The sequence below is a fragment of the Pezoporus occidentalis genome, unplaced genomic scaffold, assembly GCF_034315485.1.
Source record: "Pezoporus occidentalis ecotype Australia unplaced genomic scaffold, CSIRO_AGI_Poc_V1 ctg196, whole genome shotgun sequence".
In the NCBI taxonomy this organism is placed as follows: domain Eukaryota; kingdom Metazoa; phylum Chordata; class Aves; order Psittaciformes; family Psittacidae; genus Pezoporus; species Pezoporus occidentalis.
This window is the reverse complement of record NW_026913811.1, coordinates 1,325,006-1,335,177: the sequence shown is the minus strand read 5'-3', so window position 1 is coordinate 1,335,177 and position 10,172 is coordinate 1,325,006.

Sequence of the window (10,172 nt, the reverse complement as noted above, 5' to 3'; positions counted from 1 at the left end):
CCAGACTTGAGATCGCCCCTGTGGGATCTGGGTGCCCCTTCACAGTTTATGGACATTCATTCTGCTTTCAGCTAGTTTAGCAGAACATTTTTTGCACATTTCCACCAATAAGAGACACCCCCTCAAACAAAAAGGTAAAACAAGTACTCCTGTCACAGGGGTGTATACAACTATAGCCTTTTTCCCACATGGTGCCTTTGTTGACACAAACCATCATCTGTTGTTCCTTTTTCCTCCTCTGCCTGCTATTACAATTTGCTGTTTTCCAGCCCTTTGGGAAAATAGTAAAGCTGGCTAAAAAGAGGGACAACAGCTGAGGAAAAGGAAAAAAACACCCACAAAAAAAAAAAACAAAAAACAACCAACTCTGTAGCACCTGCTGCAACATAAAATTGTCAACAAAGTAGGATTATAGCCCAAGGTAGTTTTACACTGCAGCTGGCACTAGAAAAAAACGATCTGTATTTACAGGCAGTACAAGAGGCAGACAAAATTTGGAAGATTTTATTGTTGTAAGAACTGAGCCCTCTGAGGTATTTAGTGCTGATTCTGATTCTGTCTACTCCCAGGATTTAATTTGGTGCTGGGTTTTAAATCACTGAGTTTTCATTAGAGAAATATACATGATCATTATTTCCTCCCCACCCACCCCCACTCACCACCCCACCCGATATCGTTTTGTAGTTAGTGTGCCTGAAGCAAAGCTTTTTTTTCTTCCTCTCTCCCAAAGTGTTACGGGTGGGGTATGTTTCAGTTCATCTCCTAGATCAAAAGAATGTATTTAAAATCCAAACTGTGTGTAAGAAGGCCTTCCTTTCTCCTCAGAAGCCTCAAGCTTTAATTTCTTTTTTGTTGAAACTATTGCATTTTAGCCTCCCAGCCTACCACGTAGGATGACATTCGATGGGGCTTACTTAGCAGACTAGGTTGGCTAGTAGCATAAAAAATAGATGGAAACAAATATTGTATTAGTGTCTTGTAATAATTACTGGTGAAAACCAAAATGTTTGTCTCCCCAATTCCATGCTTACTTTCCACTAGTCTGTGTTTTTAGGTTGTTACTTCCACCTAATCAAAAAATTAATGTTGATGTAGCATTTCCTATGCACATTAATAAAAAAGAAAAAAAATCAGTTGAATTTATTAAAATCTCATTATCAAAATATAAAATCTTTTGTGTGGTTTCAAAGGCAAGATTGACTTCCATATTGGAGTAAATTAATCTTCAGTAACCATGCCATCAGATTTCTCTGCCATTTGCTTACAACTGAGATTTCTTCCTGCTAATTGTGTGATTGAATTTGTCTTCCTCTACTAGTCTGAAAGAGAAAGTAAGAAAAGAATTGGCCTTCACACAGTGCCTCGGCTGATATCAGACGCTTTACTTGTGAAACTGACTATCAACATTGTTCCTCTTCACTCTTGGCAGCTTGGGCCTGATACAGCACGCATATGGGATATACTTCCTTTGTATAGAAAAGCCTGTAAGTGCCCTTATTAAGTCAGGCAGAGGGGTCACTCACTGATCTGAGGCACCAGGCAGTCACCGAGGACTGAGCACTGACATTCCCATGCCTCCAGGCTGCTGCCTACAGGAACCAGGAGTGTTTTCTCTACCTCAGAAAACCAAAGGAATGTGATGTTTACCACTGCAGCTAACAACTTGACTCAAAACATTTTCATCTTATTTCAGTTTACTATGACAACACTTTACAGCTCTTGGAGCTGATCTGTGAAATACATCACACGTACTTCAACACAGCTTTGAAATACCTCCATAGCTACAATTTAATACCGTTGTAATCTACAGAAATTGTACGTATTTGGCATGCACACATCTTCTAGACACAATAGGCTATGTTACACTTAGACTTGCCTCTGCTAAACATGGAAGGTATTTCACCAACTGAGACATGTTTAAAGAAAAGCTTTCTAACATGCAGCATTTAACAGAAAGGCGATTTGATTTTGGTTTGTTGGTTTGCTTTTTTACACTGATTTAAATAAACAAACTTTAGAATCTGGAAAAGTTTGTGGAAAATTAGCATAGACTGTAATTCCCAGTAAATGAACCATTTACTGAAAGACATTTTCTTATATATATATATATATATATATATATGTAAAATAAATTCTATTTATACACTATTTACTTTTAAAGTGAACAAGAATCATGGTGAATACATTCTGCAAATCTGTCAGTACACTGAGGGTTACATCAGGGATTTAAGCACGACTCTTCTAAAGAAGAAATGGACAAATCCGAGTATCAGAAAATACTGTTTATTTCCATTTGGGGAATGTCTGCTAAAGAAGAATCAAAGTAAATCCTGCCCCCTCTGCTTTCAAGAGGCAGAACAAAACAAAATGAATGGAAATGTTTCTTTGTAACAGCAAGAGTTACAGAGTAAACAGTTACAGTCCTGCTGTGCGTAGCAGGGGTGTTGCTCGGGACAGCTACATTCCATGTAAAACAAGTGAAACTTTGCTCAGCATTTTCATAATGTCAGAGCACAAAACCAGCTGTACATCCATGACACCATACCAGGGCCTAATCCAAAGTCCAATTAAGTTTTTACTTCAGTGCTGTGAAAACTTCTGGCAAGTCAAGATGTTAATTTCTTGCTCATCCAGTGCTGACTAGAGACCATTCCTGGGGACAGAGCAGCTAGGAAACAGAATCTTATTTTTCCCTTGAGATGTTGCTGCAGCAGTAGGGGGGAGTATGGGAGTGTCTGCAGCTGTTCAGAAAGATAGTAAAATCTGGAGTCTCGTCATATGAGCACATAGGATAACAGCAATACCCCTCCCTTTTTTTTATCTTCAGAAATACCAAACCAAAGCCAGTTAGACAGCTGTAGGTGCAGCATGATACATGTGTTTCTAATTGCTGCTCTAAATAGTAATAACTCATGTATGACTACATTATTCTTAATAGGAGCCGTCATGTGTAACTTGAATCCTTGATGAAAAAAATGCTGATTCTACACTGTATTTCACCAGGATTCAAACAGAGCTATCACTATTCCTGCATGAAAATGAAAAACAGACAAACAAACAAACCCCCAAAACCTGTGTTGGTTTGTTTGTTTCAGTTTTGGTTTGGGGATTTTTTTTTTTTTTTTTTTTTCATTACAGTTTAAGGTACAGTGGAAATTCAATTTTTAATTTCTGCTGGATCTTTCACACTGAAAATTTTCTTAGAAAACTTTGTCTAGTATTCTGTGGGATCTCTTCCTTCGGAAGAAGCCAAATGGGATGAATAAACATATTTGGGATGCAGCCATGCTGTATGTGTATGTCTGTGACAGGCTGCAAGATTGATAACAGAGGGAGAGGAGAAAGAGACATAGCCCAGAGAAGTGGTGCAGAAAAGACAGATGCAGAATGAACTGTAGTAAGAACTGCAGTGCTCCTCAGTATTCATTATCAAAACCACCTCTTTTCAGTTTGCCTTGCTTAATCATATCCGAAACCGTGCAGGGATGGATGTTTAAACGGATGCACACATGAGGGTGGATGGCTGGTTTGGGCTGAGAGTAGTCCAGGGAATAGCCCACCCGCACTGCTGAGGTACCTGAGGTACAGTGAGAGAAGATATAGTGACACAACTGCTAGTCATAGCTCAGCTCAGTTCCCACAGTGATTGCAAAACCCCAACGGAGAAAGGAAGATACTGTAGAAGGTAAAGAAGCAGGAACTGGGAACTGATAATTATATGGCTCCACATGAAGATCTGATTAAGCTCACTTCTAAACAGCTCTGCAAAACTAGAAAAGTTGCATTTCTGTAGAACAGGCTATAGAGCAGATTACAAACACAGACTCTCTAAGAATACAGTCATTAGCACATATGCCTCGTGCTTATACAGAAGTACTAGATTTTGGGAAAAACTTCTTGTCAAAAACTTACAGAGGTATTTACCTTACTAGCACATGAGAGTGCTTTGCTGTAGCTGGTGACAGAACAACTGATTCACTGTTAGGGTATGGCTAGAGAATATATCAACTGTTGTCAACTTCTGTGTCTTTGTGATTAGTTTTGTAAAACGGTTTGTTTGTTTCTCCCAAAGACTAGTTACATGAATTAAGCTGATTGATCACAATTCAAAGTTTTAGTTGAAAGATTCTTGTCCCCTTACAGGTAGAGAAAAAAAATTGTTGAAAGTGTGAATCAGTGCAAAATTAAACAACTTGAAGAAATTAATCATTTGTTCTAAATCTAAAAAAGTATTTGACAGGTAATACTGGTTATAGTGAGTTTCCAGCTTTTCTATATTAAGGTGACTACTTATGTAGTTGATGTGCTCCTCGTCTCCGAGCAAATTCAGCACAGAATTTCAGAAAACTGGATTTTAACAGCCTGTTTATCTGTTACATATGCTGCTCTCACTCCAGTCAGAGCTCCTTTCCTCAGAAGAGTAAACACCTTGAAAAGCCATAGGAGAAATATCTAACTGCATCTAACACCATGAACCACTTGCTCACGAGGCTCCTTCACACTGCCTGGGCATAAGAACGACAGTGCTAGCTCGCATTAAAAACAAACGAAAAAAAAAAACAAAACAACAACCCAACCCAAAACAGACTCCAGAACCCATGTACAGTAGCGATGGGATGGATTGAGCAGAGTGACTTAGACTGATGATTTGCTCCCACCAGAAGCTTGGCTCCAGACTCCCTAACAATAGAGTTATAATAGAACGCATTTTGGCACCTTCAGTGAAAATACTGAAATCTGGAATACGGACAGTCTGTCTGCTCCTACAGCGGTTGCTGTACTTGCAGCAGTTTTCAGGTGCAGACATGCCCTTATATTTAGTTTTATACCAATAGCTGCTTTTATGTGGCTGGGAAGATAAGCAGTGTCAGTGTTTGTTCTAAGGGTGTTACAAACATTGGAAACACCAGTTTCACTCTGTATATTTGTGGACACAGGCATATGAAAGCCTTTATGAATTTTTTAAATAAATTAGCAAGGTAGTAAATATGATTTTAAAGTTTGAATCTAGGTTGTAGAGTTATGCTTTAGAAGTCTTACTCATAAAGAAATCTTATTAAAACTCTACCATGTTTCAGAGTCAGGAACTCTGCTTACCTCAGCATGTCAAGGGATTTCTAATATAAAGGATCTGCATAAGGAAAATACAGTAAACTACAAAGCAATTGTAATGTAATTAAGGCTTACTCCTGAAACAAGGGGGCACAAAATCACAAAATGGAATATAGAAACCTTTAGAATTAGATTTAAGTAATGTTAAGTTTGATGGCTTTGTAACAGTAACAATGGAAAATTGCTGAGGTGCACGATACATAGAGAAAAAAATAGAGTACAGCTAGAGAACATACTGAGAATTCTCACAAGATAAATCGTTAGAGTTGTCACATAGTTTAAGAAAAACAGTCTAGAAGAACAGGACACAGGGATAAGGAGTATCTGGGAACCGCAGGTGTCCAGGATGGGCTACAGTTAAACTAACTGATAAGTAGGAGGATAGGAGGATTATTATGTCTCTGGTGCTAACGAACCAATTAAACCGGTATGAGCATCTACTGCGCATGCTTCAAAGGCTGCCAGAAGTGATGAAGATTGTTGGAGGAAGTAAACGACCCTCAGAGACCACCACCCCAATGCTGTACGCATGCGGGGAACTTTCTGGAAAATGATGTAATCCATATGTAGCCTCATGAATATATATGTATGCCCAGTGGCTATAAAAGGACGGCTTGTGTGGCAATGGGGAGACACACGTTAGGAGGAGCTATCCCCCGTGTCTCCTGGTGCTGCAATAAAGAATACCTGCTTGTCAGCTTGAAAACTTTGCTGGCAAGTTTGTGCCTGGAATTTTCTCCGAATCACTCCTAAGGATTTTGCATTTTTCTGTAAGGAAAAAAATCCAACACAAAACCTTTATATTCACTGAAAATTATATCAGGTAGTAAATTCTTTCTTCCCCAGAGCACAATTCTGCTTCAGGTGAAGTCAGTATATTCGACAGAAGCAGGATCTGCCCAGGTGACAGAGTAACAAAGAGGTTGATTGATATATCACAGTCTTATTCAAGAAATGGCTTAGTATATGCCTTATTAGTGTTTGTGTGATTAGTGTGTTGATACAATCTCAAATTAATTACGATTACAAGCTGCAATAATATTATAATTAGAATATGAAATAAAAGTTACTGTCTGTGATTATTTTACTTACAGGGCCAGAAAAATGTAGGCTTGAAAGTCATCTGGTTTGACTATTCAAAGTTGGTATGAGGCAAAAGCTTAATAAAATGTTCTAAATCATAGGACAGCAAATAATGACATTAAAATTTTCTTATGCTTGGATAATCACATACTTAAAATACACTAGAAAATATTTTTTTATATTAAAGTCCTATCATTTTAGCATGAACAGAAGTACAGAGAAGCACAGTGTACTTCTGATCCAATACTGAGGGAGGTAAATTTAGCATTTCAAGATACATGCATAAATGTATACCCAACAACAGCAATAGTATTCTGCCAGTTATGATTTCTCTCACTGCGTAATTGCATCTAGCAGAATCCAGAATAAATGATTTCTTAGCTGTGTAATATTGTCTGTTAGGGTACTCTAATTCAACATGTTTTTTCAATATGTATTTTGAATATGAATATGTAAATTCAATACATATTTTCTATACTTCTGAAAAATCAGAAAAAAGGAGGCTTGCTTCATACTCCTCAAGTTGATAATAATTACCAGTTTTAAGTGTTTCTTTAGCTGTATCTATTGAATTGTCCCCAGTCTTGCTTGCAAAAGAAAAAATTGCTGTCTTCAAAACTGTCATAGTGTGTCTTTTCACAGCCCAGCTATTTGTAGCCCTCAGTTATGAGGCAGAAGGCATTATGGATGCCAAGAAAACTAAGAGAACAAAAGAAAAGATTCACCAAAGCTTCAGAAGGAGGATGCAGCATGTTTTTGGCTACTAAGTTTTTAGTTCTGTGACTCTATGAATAACATACTGTAATGACAAGATTAGAAGAATTTCAGCTCTGCATGCTTAAGAGGTTTTTATTTTTTTACTGTATTTAATTTTGGCATGCTGCTTCTTACTGCCTGAAAGCAATGCAGATACAAATATTGCTAGATTTTACTATTTTATTGTTCATTATTCTTTAAAAGTCAAATGCTGAATCCACTAAGCAGGCTCTGCCAGTACTTGGGAGTATTGTTTAATTTCCCCTGACTCATAGCGGTAATTAATAGGTGCAGCTACATTCGAATGAAAACCTCAAACTGCATGTAGATTCTAACCCTCTGCATGAGTGCTGGTGGAAGAGTGATGCAGAAGACTCTGCATCTTGCATCACTCAGCTAAGCTGCATGTAAAGGTCTGAATGGTGAAGACCACACGCAACAGCAGAGGACATGGACTGCAGGAGCACTGCTGCTGATATACCAAAGCCAAACTCAGCACTTCCAAAAATCCCTTTAACTCACAAAATAGTAGACTCTAAATAGCGTAGAGGTGATGTGCCTCACCTGGGTATGATGATGCTCACAATTAATTTCATTTCCTGTAGTAATGAAGCACAGGTAAGAGGCAATTTTCCCAGAATCATAGGTGCAGAGCCCATATAGGCATTCTCACACTGAAGTCATCCCTGGTAGAGATTTCAGCAGTCACTGAACCCCTGTGAACATCTATCACAACATGCATGTAAAGACTCGTGATTTAAAAAATGTGTGCAATAAGTAGCTGCTATTATATATGAAGGTATATAAGTTTTTGTTGGCTAAGAAAGTTAAAATTGAAGTGTATGTAAGGCATACACCTTTCTGGCCGAGAAGTTGCCATAAACTAAGGAATACTTCATGCATTGAAAGGGTATAGAAGTAGAACTTGAATTAGGTGCAGAAATTACTGGCAGATTGTTACCTTTTAAATTACCAGTAGTATCATTATAAACACTCTTCTCTGTGCCAGCAGAAAGTAAGACGGCATAAGGAGTCTCTTACCAGCAATGTTTTCATGATGAACCTTTCTAGAACCACTAAAACCACTGCATACACTTCTTCATTTGCTTTGGTATGTACAGGACGAATTATTAAGAAAGGACCTGTACTGGGGCACAGGGCTTTATTGTACAGATCTTCTCTACTCCAGTAAAAGTGATCTCACCCTCTAATTTATAACTGCCTTTCACAAAATAACAATGCTCATAAAATAACCCTTCTTGCTGTTTTCCCTTCATTGACATACACACTAAATGATGTGAAAGTGCCTAAAGTTAAACTACAGAAAATTAAGAATAGTGTATTTTAATTTGGCTTCAGTGACAGAAATCATAGTATCTGGAACTATTCAGCGACAGAAATCTCTAGTATCCAGAAAGCAAGTTTTCTGAAAATTCAGCTCACTACCACAGTGTGAGGGGGAAATTAAGATGAAATAAACTAAGAATAAACAGTACAAATCTGATCTTCCTATGTGCATGTGTACCCCTCTCCCAGGGGCTGTATCCTGCTGTAAGGGAGAGCTCCCAGCTTTGTGTTCTGGCTCTCGTCAAAACTCACAGCCATGCTGACTGAAGCCACAAGGATCAGTAAGGTTTGTGCAGTCTAAGGACAGGAGCTGTTAGCAAGAAAGAAGCATGGATGGGATTGGTCAGCAGTCAGTTGCATACATTTCTGAATCAGTTGGACACTTTGCTGTGCCAGCTCAAAGATCAAAATACCTATGGTGGGCATGGGATGGAAAGGCATCTTCATGCAGTTCTTCTAGGCCTGGTCATACAGTCTCCTCTGTAGACAGCTCTCAGTACCTAGAGAGAGCTAGGAAAAGGTGTTATCTCTTTAAACAGCTGCTAGCTCTTGATGATCATGCTCTGGGTGGGATTTCCAATGTCAATGTTGTAGACTCATGCTTGTATTTTTTTTTTTTTGTGTCAAATAAGGCTCAGAATTCACTGCTTTCATGATCTGTGTGTGTTGCACTGGGTATTTAGACCTTAGCTATCCTAAATATGTAGGGACTGTTAGCACTAATTTCCCAAATCAGTTTAATTTTTGCACTGAGTACACTGAGTGTACATGTGCTTCTTAGTTCCATGTAAAAGCCGTGCATGAACCACTGCAGTGTTTCTCACTCAACCACTAGAAATTACATTTAGAATTACATTACCTTTAGAAATTTCTCAAAGCAGGATAGGGAGATAATTTGTTTTTAAGTCACACTTCCCTAAGTTTCATATTCTCTGTTAATATTTTCCTGGGCAACACTTTTACTTCGATGATAGTAAAATTGTTTTACACTCATCATTGGCTGTCTTGCAAATGAAGAATTTCTGGAATCCTAAAGCTTAGTTCCTCATGATTTAAGAGATTTGGGTATTCATTCCAAATGGCATCTCACAAAAGGCCAAATTCCACCAAGGGATAAATGACTACTCATCCATGCCAACTTTAACAGGATCTGCTCTGCTCAGCAAAGGACAGCATTTTATAAAAGGCTCTTACTTGATTCTGCACCCATTTGCAAAAGTAAATACTGTATACTTCTCTTGAGGCATTAGTGAAAAAGCAAACTCCTGCAAACAGGACAACAGCACCAAAAAATAACTTGAGCTAATGTTCTTACTGATTAAAAAACTGTTTTAGAATAAATTGACAGAAATCTCATGAATAAAAGGCAGTGTGCTACATAGTGCCTATGAATGAGAAAAGCCTGTTTTTGATAACAAAGACTACTTAAATAGCGTACTTCCTATAGGTTATTATGAAGAAAGTAGTGTAATACAAATAAGGTGGCTGCTAAGATATTAATAGGCTGGCTGCAGAAGAAAACTACTATGCCTCTCTAGAACTGCAGAAGAATCTGTTCATCTTGCAACTTTCTTGAAGGCTCAAATAGTTGCTCAACTGGCTGAAAAAGTTCAAAGACATTTGAATAACTTTTTCAGGCTATGTGCCAAAAATTGGTTCAACAGCTTGCAGAGATGACTTAGTTCTGAAAATACGCATACAACTTGACAACAGTGAACCTGCAAGCTATCTTCTCCAAAATTCTGGGCTAGAGACCTGAAGCAACAAAATCTGTTGTGTTTTCCCCCGCCCTTCCAGGCTGTACCTCATTTTTCTTCCCTGCAGTTTCCACTAAATATGTCACTGCAAACACTACCTCCTATCCTGTATATCGA